Raw genomic sequence first — 11,818 nt, 5'->3', positions numbered from 1 at the left:
CCGCCAGAGCTGCCAGTTAGCATGGAGCAGCCAGGGCCGCCAGTCAGCATGGAGCAGCCAGGGCCGCCAGTCAGCATGGAGCAGCCAGGGCCGCCAGTCAGCATGGAGCAGCCAGGGCCGCCAGTCAGCATGGAGCAGCCAGTCAGCATGGAGCAGCCAGTCAGCATGGAGCAGCCAGAGCAGCCAGTCAGCATGGAGCAGCCAGAGCTGCCAGTCAGCATGGAGCAGCCAGTCAGCATGGAGCAGCCAGAGCTGCCAGTCAGCATGGAGCAGCCAGTCAGCATGGAGCAGCCAGAGCTACCAGTCATCATGGAGCAGCCAGTCAGCATGGAGCAGCCAGAGCTGCCAGTCGACCAGACTCTTCCAGAGCTGCCAGTCGACCAGACTCTTCCAGATCTGCCAGTCGTCCAGACTCTTCCAGATCTGCCAGTCGTCCAGACTCTTCCAGATCTGCCAGTCGTCCAGACTCTTCCAGATCTGCCAGTCGTCCAGACTCTTCCAGATCTGCCAGTCGACCAGACTCTTCCAGATCTGCCAGTCGACCAGACTCTTCCAGATCTGCCAGTCGACCAGACTCTTCCAGATCTGCCAGTCGTCCAGACTCTTCCAGATCTGCCAGTCGTCCAGACTCTTCCAGATCTGCCAGTCGACCAGATTCTCCCAGATCCGCCAGTCGACCAGATTCTCCCAGATCCGCCAGTCGACCAGATTCTCCCAGATCCGCCAGTCGACCAGATTCTCCCAGATCCGCCAGTCGACCAGATTCTCCCAGATCCGCCAGTCGACCAGATTCTCCCAGATCCGCCAGTCGACCAGATTCTTCCAGATCTGCTAGTCGACCAGGATCTGCTGAAACCGCCAGCCAGCCAGGTTCTGGTAGTTTCTACTACCTGCCTGGGCTTCCTCTCAGTGCTGAGCTTCTTCTCAGTGCTGAGCTTCCTCTCAGTGCTGAGCTACCCATCTGTCCCGAGTTACCTCTGTCCCGAGCTGTCCCTCTGTCCCATGTTATCATTGTGGTGGGTAACCTATTTAGGGACGTTTAGGAGGGGGATTAAAACTGTCATGGAGTGGGGTCCACGTCCAGCGCCAGAGCCGCCACCGCGGACAGATGCCCACCCAGACCCTCCCCTATAGGTTCAGGTTTTGCGGCCGGAGTCCGCACCTTGGGGGGGGGGGTACTGTCACGCCCTGACCATAGTTTACTTTGTATTTTCTATGTTTTGATTGGTCAGGGTGTGATCTGAGTGGGTATTCTATGTTTCATGTCTTGTTTGTCTATTTCTATGTTCAGCCTGATATGGTTCTCAGTCAGAGGCAGGTGTTCGTCATTGTCTCTGATTGGGAACCATATTTAGGTAGCCTGGGTTTCACTGTGTGTTTGTGGGTGATTGTTCCTGTCTATGTGTTTTTTCACCAGATAGGCTGTTTAGGTTTTCGTTTTGTAGTATTGTATTGGAGATTCGTGTTTCGTATTATTAATAAACATGGATCGTAAACCACACGCTGCATTTTGGTCCGACTCTCCTTCGTATGAAGACGAAACTCGTTACACAGAGTCCTAGACTGCCATGTAGTTAGAGACTCCATTTTGATCTACATAAAACTCCATTGAGAGATCCTTCCCAACCTCTACTCTAACTTCCTGTCTACCCAGATCTAGGGATCTCTTATGCTTATTTTGGAACAAAATCCTCATCGTCTAAACCATGGGCCAAATTACCGCTCTCCGCATACTCAAGTAGGACGTGCTGTATCAGGAATATGTCACCCACGATAAGACAACTCAGACGAACAGCTTCCATGTGAAGCCCCACCCTCTCCCCGAGAACACATCACTTAGCAAGAGCCAGACACATCTTCACTTCTATGAACAAAAACAGGGGTGAAAAGACAGGTAAGGTTACTTCATTTCGAGAGATGGCCCCCGGAATTCTGTTAATTCCAGTTCTCCTCTCGAACACTGTTTATTGTTCGACAGTGTCAGGGTGTCTTACCTTCCCGCCGTGCGATATGAATCCGGGTAGCTCTTTCAGCTAGCTGTCACCAGGAGTCCTTGGTATGGTCCCCCCAACAAGCCTCTGGGACTGGATTGAGTGACTTCACCTGTAGTTCACCTGTAATGCATAAAATCCTGGACATACAGGCTTGGTTCCATATGGTTCATAAGGTTCCATATGTGAGTGTCCTCTTTTAAATACCTTTGCACTAAAACAAATAGTTCTAACAATTGTTTTATGTGTATATATTTGCAGACCTTTTTCAATTTGTTCGTTTATGGCCGCTCTCTCCCCCACTCTCCCAAAATTATAATCCCAGGAGGCTTCTAAAAGTGAGACACAACACGCCTAACTAGCCTTCACTATAAGTGAACTATAACTAAAACCTAATGATAATTCCCCTTTGACTCCAATCATTAATCATAAGTTTTGAACATCGTCTACGTATATGTTTACTTAAATGAACATGCTACCCTTAGATACAATTAACCCGATAACATTATTATCCCATGTATTACTTTTCCCCTCTGCCGCAAATGTCGTACATTTCTCAGTGTAAGAAATCCGTAATTTAATCCCAGATATTTAATAAAAATGCAGTCGCATTCTCCCATGGCTCCTTTAATTTAGTTATTTTAGATAACTTCCATCCGTCCCGGAATGAAGAATCCTACTTAAACACGCCAGAATACAATGTTTACCTAAATTAAATCAAACCCCAAAATTGACCATAACCAGCAAACAAATAAACAAACCACTTTTATCAGCTAAAAACAAACTATACGAAAACTCACTACTTATAATGCTTCAGATGGCAAAATTACTCAGACTCACGTTCACATCTGTTAGTTCCTCAAGAAAAAAAAGAAAAAAAACCCAACTTGCTTCTGTTACGGATGTCTACGTATCAGGGGAAAAGCTCGAATAACCAACTTCAACCTAGCTAACTTCCCGAAACATATGCAGTTATGTTTTTCTATAGAGGTTGCTTTTCAAACTTTAAATACCCTAACATGGTTCCACACAATGGAAACAGTGCTCAAATTCACTGGTGTTACATAAGCAATCAAACCTGGAATCGACAACCATCAGAATCCATTGTCACGATGTTTTACGATTCCGACATCCAGTCTCCCTCTCTCATAGTCTAATTCAATCCAAATAAACGCCACAAATCTTATGATGCCCACCTAACGTATCAGCTGCTAGTTTTTAGCATCTTTTCTGACTATCCTGGCGACTCTCAAATTACTTTTAAAAATGTATTTTGGAATTTTTATCAACTTCTGAAAAGTGACTCGAAACTAATGCACCCATTTTCCTTCTAACAGACAAACCATTTTCTCCGTTGCCCCCAGTCACAACGTAATTTCCGTGCCGACCAAAAGTGCTTTGCGAGTGACGTCATCAACAAGCGCTCTACCTCGGCAATGAATTTAAATAATTGTTGTTCGATAAACCAAACCTAATGTATCATCCCTGTTCGAATCTTGAATTATAATTTACAACACACAACCAATATCTCTAAATTCGCTAATTTTATAAAACATTTCGATGGACAAATCGTAATCGTCTTTTCGTTGTTGTTTTTTTAACAGGGAAATCCCCTTAACCCAAACTTTTACTACAACAACGAAACCTAATAATTCTGATAATCCCTTCACATCATTTGTTTGAAATCTCTCGATGTTTCATGTAACTCATTCAGTCTATCTTCAAATTGTCATCCCAGAATATTTTATACACTGCCATACTCTCAAACCACTGTGATAACCGTGCACTGTCCCTTTAAGATTAAGACATTCTATTTTTTAGTTTTTCCCGCAATGAAAACGGAAAACAGATAATGTTTTAGAATACGTTACTTTTTGTTCGAATTCACTGGCGTTACCAAACCAAAAATCAATACTTGGGAAAACAATCACAACTTTTTACGATTAAACTATTCTTACCTATTTTATAGTCCAAAGCGTTGCACTATATAGCCCCTTTTGAGTGTCTAGCAATTCCGTTGTTGGCTGTAGCATCTTTACAGAAAACGACGCCACAAATCTGCCTGCCTCTCTGAAATACTGTACCTTGGTGTCCCGCTATTAAAATGATTGTGCCCATTATTATATTATTATAATTGTCCGTAGTCACAAAACTTCAACACTGGGAATTCCCAGAAAATCGTCCTAATTTAAGACCCTTCCTGGCTATATTAGTTATATCAGCTTCCATTCAGGTTCTTTGTCTGAGTCAGATTTTGGACGCCTCCCTTCCATTCTCTTTGTTCTCCTATAACGGTAATCTCCCGCTAGTTTCCGACACTTCTTCTTTTTTTTTACCCGATTGTCGCCTCTGACTTTCCCCACAGTTAAATTACAACCTTGTTGACGACGTTTGCAGGGAGTGTTACACTCCCGGGCGAAATGTCCAATTTCGTTACAATTAAAACATCTTATATTTTTCTTTTGACTCACCTTATCCATTTTTCTCGACTTTATTCCCTTCTCTAACTCCATTATACCTCCCTCGGCTTCAGCGGGATCCACATACTTGGGTGGTAATTTCACAGGTAGCTCCTGCAGCCGTATTCTTATAACCACTATTTCGTCGACTGGATTATCTCTGTATTGTTGGTATAATCGAGGAAGATATAGTTTGTTACCCTCACCTCCACCCAATTTGGTTAACTTTTTCATCTGCGGGAGCGGAGAGCAGCGCCTCTCGAGTCTTGTCAGATTTAACCTTTTTTCCTGCGCGTCCAATTCTCTTTTTTGCTTCCGGAAGCCAAACTCCGGCTGTGTATAACCCCTGTTTATTCTGCTTTTTCACATTATTTCCACATTCCTTATGTATCTGTTTTATAAGGGATTCCAGCTTTCCTACATTTAGACGGCCATCAAAATCGTATTTCTTTCTCCATCTTAGACCGAAATCGATGTTTCTCTTGTCTTTCTGTTCCATATAACGCTCGTCTCCCGTTAGTTCCGGGGCTTCTTTTAAGGAATTTCCACCCATTCTTAATCCTTACCGTTACTAGTAGCTATGGTATTTAATCACTTATCTATGCCTTACTATATTTAATTTTAAATCCTGTGTGTGTGTGTCTTTCTACAAATTTGCAAGTTACCGTTACTTAGTTACTTTCAGTCCTTTTCTGTCTGACTATGTGTGTGTCTCTTTAAAAATAATCCGTATGTATTTTCCTTCCTGTGAACCGCGTCCATAGAAGACTTTTGATCGGACATTTACATTTCACCCATAGGATATTCTTTTTGGGACTTTCAACGTTAATGTCTCATATCTCACTACTCTAGACTAAGTTAACCTCTCCTTTTTTGGATATTAATTTCTTTCAGCATCGTACAGGTTCAATTATTTTGTTCGCCTAGAATTACCCTGCCTTCTCACCACGCCTAATTTATCCTCACCTGTTATATATATCTTATCTGCTACTTCTTGATAGTCAGACTACCTCCCATATACAGATAGACTACTCAGGTTCAAACTTTATTTAGGTATGTTTTTTGAATTAATGGTTATCCTATTTGTACGGAACAAGCGTCCTAATTCTCCAATGCGTACTATATCCCTTCCTTAATAACCTTCTGGCTTGCAAAACCAGGATTTATTAAGCTCTAGTTTATTTATGGTAGTGCACCTTACCACAGGTAAATTTCAGACCTGTTTCCTTCCTATCGATTTTGGTTAAAACCCAAGGTAGAAACCCATTTTTTTTGTTCAGAATATTCAAGCACCTATTATTGATCAACTCCAACTCCTTTATAACATTTTAATCAATAAATATCCTAAATTATCCCTCCCAAATTCGAGAATAAAGGCTACTGACCTGCTGCCGACTGGGAAAAGCACTGTTCGTTTGAATCTGTCACCGTATCTGTCTATCTGGGTTCAAACACCGGACCTGTTTTTAAACTTCAATCCAGAAGCCAGGTCTTTTTTATTTATTTTTATTTTAACGTGCACGTTTTTTTCCGGCGTACGACCTCCAGATGGCAGGGACGGATTTTTAGGTCCCGGCTTCGAAGGACCAATTGTTGAAGGAATTTTAAATTCCTCTGTATTATTTCCCAATCAGAATTTAATACTCTGTCAATACATTCAAAGGGTTTGTAAGACCCTTAATTTATAAGAATGGACAGAGCCCCGGTCTTAAAAGTCAGGTAACAGCGTTTAATTCAAGAGAGTACTCAGTTCATACACATTTTGCCACAGGTTATAAACTGAAAATGACGTCAGAGTTTTCTAAATGTTCCGTCTGTTCTTGACACTGGTAGAAAGGCTCTATAGATCTCAAGCCTTCCCTCCTTGCCTAGAGCCAAGGTCAGTGTAGATAAGCATTCTAGACAGTCTGGAGATAGTCCGTCCCTGCCATCTGGAGATAGTTCATTCATTTGTACAAAGGAACAGACCATCATTGTTCCAACTTTTGCCAACGTTCACACACCTCCGTTCCAGTACCAAGGCTGTGTTCTAAACTCCTGACTATATTATATACAATTGGGAATGGGAGCAAGAGAGAAAATTCATACATGTACAGTACATAACATTTGGACTAGTCAGTCCTGATTGAAATGTATACATAATTAGTCATCATTGATAAAAATTCCCTTAACACCAGGGTTCCTGCTCATCTACGTGAACGTGCATTAGGCATGCTGCAAGGAGGCATGAGGACTGCAGATGTGGCCAGGGCAATAAATTGCAATGTCCGTACTGTGAGGGGCCTAATACAGCGCTACAGGGAGACAGGACAGACAGCTGATCGTCCTCACAGTGGCAGACCACATGTAACAACACCTGCACAAGATCGGTACATCCGAACATCACACCTGCGGGACAGGTACAGGATGGCAACAACAACTACCCGAGTTACACCAGGAACGCACATTCCCTCCATCAGTTCTCAGACTGTCCACAATAGGCTGAGAGAGGCTGGACTGAAGGGCTTGTAGGTCTGTTGTAAGGCAGGCCCTCACCAGACTTCACCGGCAACAACGTTGCCTATGTAACAGTAATTAGGCCTACTACTACTCCAAGAGTACAACCAATCCCAGAAAATGGAAGAGGCAGGTGGCAGCGGGAGGAGGTAGGGAACTGGTCTGTCTGCCCAATATAAAGGATCAAAACTGGCGGAGGAATAATAATAGCATAGATAGGAAAGTATACCAGTTTCATTTGAGGACCAGGATGTTAACAACTGTGCCATACAGATTGCAAAATAGTTGGGAAGAGATTTTTGATGTACCAATTCCATGGTTTTTAGTTTATATAAAAAACAACACAAGATTCAATACGTCTTGCTTTTCAGCTAAAATGATTATATAGAGTTCTTGCCACCAACAAAATGTTGAATATTTGGGGCATAAAATCATTGAAACTCTGCAGATTTTGTTGTGAGGATACAGAATCAATAGACCATTTATTTTGGTATTGCCCTCAGGTAGGTAGCCTGTTTCTGGTCTCAGGTTCAGGAATGTCTGAAAATGCAATCTATGGCATTGATCTAAAATTGACCCTAGCAAAAGTACTGTTAGGAGATCTGGAGAGACCGGGTCAGTCAATTACTAATATACTAATACTCGTAGTAAAAGTATTTATCTTCAACTCGCAATCCGTGGATTCTATTCGATTAGATAGATTGAAATTGTACGTTAAACATCACAGCATAGTTGAAAGATATATGTTGCGTAGAAATCTGAAATGGGTGGCCAGCAGAGATAGGTGGGATGGGCTAAAGGATTCTGAGGGTTGGGAACTGGAATTGGAGACAAGTCGGAGTGGAGTTGCTTTGCGGGAGATAGAATGATGGTCAAAGATAAAAGTTAAAAATAAAGTCAAAATAAAACATAATTTAAAGTATGTTTGAATGACACTGAGGGGCAGTGTTTTTACAGCTAATGTTGGTTTCCCTGAGGCTGATGCCATGCAGGTGTTTGTTCACGTGCATATACACACACTCTCATTCAAATAAATGCATACAAGAACACACACATACATGTAATAGTGCCAGACATGCACACAATCATACACATTTGGCAATGCTGATATGATTTTAGTTGTCCTTGATGTCTTTAGTTTTTTTGTTTTTGTTTATGTTTTCTTGTGTTGTAGTTTGCTGTTTTCTTCTGTCTTTTTCTTTTTTCTCTTTTGTTCATTCTCTTTGTTGTTGGTGCATTGGGGCGTTCTTATAGGTGGGTAATGGAATTCATTGTAATATTTTTTGGGGGTGGGGGGGGGGCTGTGGGAATGGTCTCGAATGGTTGAGGGACAGCTATTGGGGAACTGTGAGGGGATCTTGGAGGGTTCAGGTTCATGTTTTATGGCCTGGTGGGAGATCAGTCAACGTGCCCTTGAGCAAGGCATTGACCCTGGATGCTTCTGTGTGTCGCTCTGAAAGGGAGTCTGTTGGATGACTGGTATGGTGAAGTTGTTGAGCGGCTTCACTGCAAGTATATTGTATGTTTTGGATATTCAATAAAAAAAAAGTTTTTTCACTTTTTCCAATGTAAGAAATTTGAATAAAAGCGATCAGAGTAAATTCGAGTTTCCTCTTAGTTAATTCATCTGGCCCCCCCCCCCCCCCCCCCCCTTAAAAACATAATAAAAAATAAAATAAGATTTTCAGCTCGAGCCTGATATTCTAACATGCTGACCGGACCGACTGCTCGTCCGCATGTTGATTTTGTGCACCCACACCAGACACGATCAGGACACACAGGTAGAAATATCAAAACGAACTCGTAACCAACTATTTTAATTTGTGGACCGATCGAAAAGCATTAAACATTTATGACAATTTAGCTAGCTAACTTGCTGTTGCTAGCTAATTTGTCCTGGAATATAATGTAATTTTAACTGAAATGCACAAGGTCCTCTACTCCGACAATGAATTCACAGACAACAGGGTAAACTGAGTTTGTTCTCATTCACACTCCTCCTCAACTCTCCTCATTCAGACCTCTTTGGACTTTATATGGCAGTTGGCAACCAACTTTAATGTAGGAGAATATAACACATTGTATCTGGTAAAAGATAATGCAAACAAAAAAACATGCGTTTTCAAAATTGTTCCCCCATCATCTTTGAAATACAAGAGAAAGGCCATACATTCAGATAGGATTGTAGGTGGCATTCACACGTTGTCCACAAGATGGCAGCAGTGTGTATGAAAAGTTTCAGATTGATCCAGTGAAGAATTACATTACTACAACAACAAAAAATCCCAAATGTGCCGAATTGGTAGATTAATACATTTTCACGCCGTCGCGTGCATGTTGATTTTTTCCCACCCACACCAGACACGATCAGGACACGCAGATTGAAATATCAATACTAACTCTGAACCAAATCAAAGCAAATAAAAATATTTTCCCTGTTATTGCAGGTGTAGTGAAATGCTTGTGTTCCTAGCTCCAACAGTGCAGTAGCATCTAAAAACGATTCACAACAGTACATGTCAATCTAAAAGTAAAATAATGGAATTAAGAAATATATAAATATTAGCTTGGCCAATGTCGGAGCAGCATTGACTAAAATACAGTAGAATAGAGTACAGTATATACACATATGAGATTAGTAAAGCAGTATGTAAATACTATTTAAACATTATTCAAGTGACTCATGTTCCATTGTTAAAGTGGCCAGTGATTCCAAGTCTATGTATATAGGGCAGCAGCCTCTAAGGTGCAGGGTTGCGTAACCGAGTGGAGGCCGGCTAGATATAGCTATTTAACAGTCTGATGGCCTTAAGATAGGTTTTTCAACCTCTCGGGCCCAATGTTGATGCACCTGTACTGACCTCGCCTTCTGGATGATAGCGGCCTGAACAGGCAGTGACTCAGGTGGTTGATGTCCTTGATGATCTTTTTGGCCTTCCTGTGACATCGGGTGGTGTAGGTGTCCTGGAGGGCAGGTAGTGTGCCCCCATTGATATGTTGGGCAGACCCCACCACCTTCTGGAGAGCCTTGTGGTTGACGGTGGTGCAGTTGCTGTACCAGGCGTTGATACAGCCCGACAGAAAGCTCTCAATAGTGCATCTGTAAAGGTTTGTGAGGTTTCTCATTTCTTCAGCCTCCTGAGGTTGAAGAGGCGCTGTTGCACATTCTTCACTACACTGTCTATTTGGGTGGACCATTTCAGATCGTTAGGGATGTGTACGCCGAGGAACTTGAAGTTTTCCACCTTCTGCTCTGCGATGTGGTGCCAGGACAACAACCTCTCCCTCGAGCAAGAAAAAATAATTGATCATGAACTTTGATTTATTATTTTTTATAGTATTTTTGTTTATTTTCTTGCAAAGCTTTTCTTAGATTTTTTTTTATTCAGCATTATTGGTTAAGTGTTGTATGTAAGGTCTGTTGTATTCAGCACATGTGACAAATACAATTACATTTGATTTCATAATTATCAGCTGGCTAGATGTTAATGGTATTCATCTAGCTAACCAGCTAGGTGAACATGCAAAACAACAACCTTGAAATCTTAAATCCAATTGCTAGCTAGCTATTTAACTATCATTTCATCGTGGCTAGCTAGCTAGCCAACTTAGCATGTGTCCCTATAACGTACCATGAGGCTATTTTCAGGAGCTAGCTAGTTAAAAGATTATTATCAGGTCATGCATGGATTAGTACATCAGCAATCAACATTAACAGCAAAATGCAGCTGACCAGCTCACCTATTTGGTTTAACATTTCTTCGTCCCGCAATGAGCCATCTGTAAACAATGGCTTGTTGCGGGACGAAGCAAGCTATAACAGTACCTGTATGCATCTGTCTAGCTAGCTAGCTATATAGCTAACAATAGCTAGCAAAGAAAACTACTTTTTGATACAGCTGAGACAATAACGTATGTACAAGTAGCTATTTTGGCATTTTAATTGTAGACTCTTATGTATGGATTATGATGGATTATGATGATTTGGCATGATGTATGGGTAATGATGATTTCACGGCAGACTGAAACAATTTCAAAATCATCTTTCCCACTCGGCTTTGACCAGTCCAGACTGTTTTACCACAGAAGACAGAGCTGTGTTGATACCAGCAGCTGTATTCAGGACAACACTGGTATTGAAAGCTGTAGATAGACTTTGCTTGTAGTCCATGATGAAAATATTTGTAAATCCAATGGATCTTTCAAATATTTGCGGCAGCAGAGAGCTGGATGTGCCATTTGACAGAAAAGCCTTGAGTGACAGAATGGGCTGTCTTTCTCGTGAATGTCCCAGCCCCCTCATTTGCTCAACCAATCATGGCTAAGCAAGATTCTGTATTTTCGCTATGTCTAAACAGCTTTGTGAGTTTACATTTTATTTATATTTACAGGTTACATACAAGTTTGTTATTAAGGCACATTCAAGTTCACATGTTCAAGAAGGCATTTCTGGCCCCCCTCCCCGCCAAAAAGTATTTTGATGAAAACAAAATATTTTAAAACTGTCAAATGCTTCTCCTGTGAAGTAGTGATGTCAGTCATATGACCAGCTTTCTGTAATGGGTCACATTTGTATTTGTACTCTTCCTGTTCCAGGCAAGTTATGCAGTTAGTCCATTTAAAAAATATTACAATACATTTCCAGGTAAGACAAAACTAGGGCCTGTAGAACCTTCCTTGTTTATAGATAGCGTTGTTAAGAAGGAAGAGCAGTGCTTTATTATGGACAGACCTCTCCCGTTCTTAGCTACTTCGGCATCACCAAGTTTTGACGATCACAGTTTACAATCCTGGGTTAATCCAATCTGCTCAATTTGCTCAATTTCAACATTATTCGTTACAAGATTTAGATGAGGTTTAGGGTTTGGTGAA

The sequence above is a fragment of the Oncorhynchus clarkii genome, chromosome 29 (genome assembly GCF_045791955.1).
Source record: "Oncorhynchus clarkii lewisi isolate Uvic-CL-2024 chromosome 29, UVic_Ocla_1.0, whole genome shotgun sequence".
NCBI classification, from domain to species: domain Eukaryota; kingdom Metazoa; phylum Chordata; class Actinopteri; order Salmoniformes; family Salmonidae; genus Oncorhynchus; species Oncorhynchus clarkii.
This window is presented reverse-complemented; position numbering follows the sequence as displayed.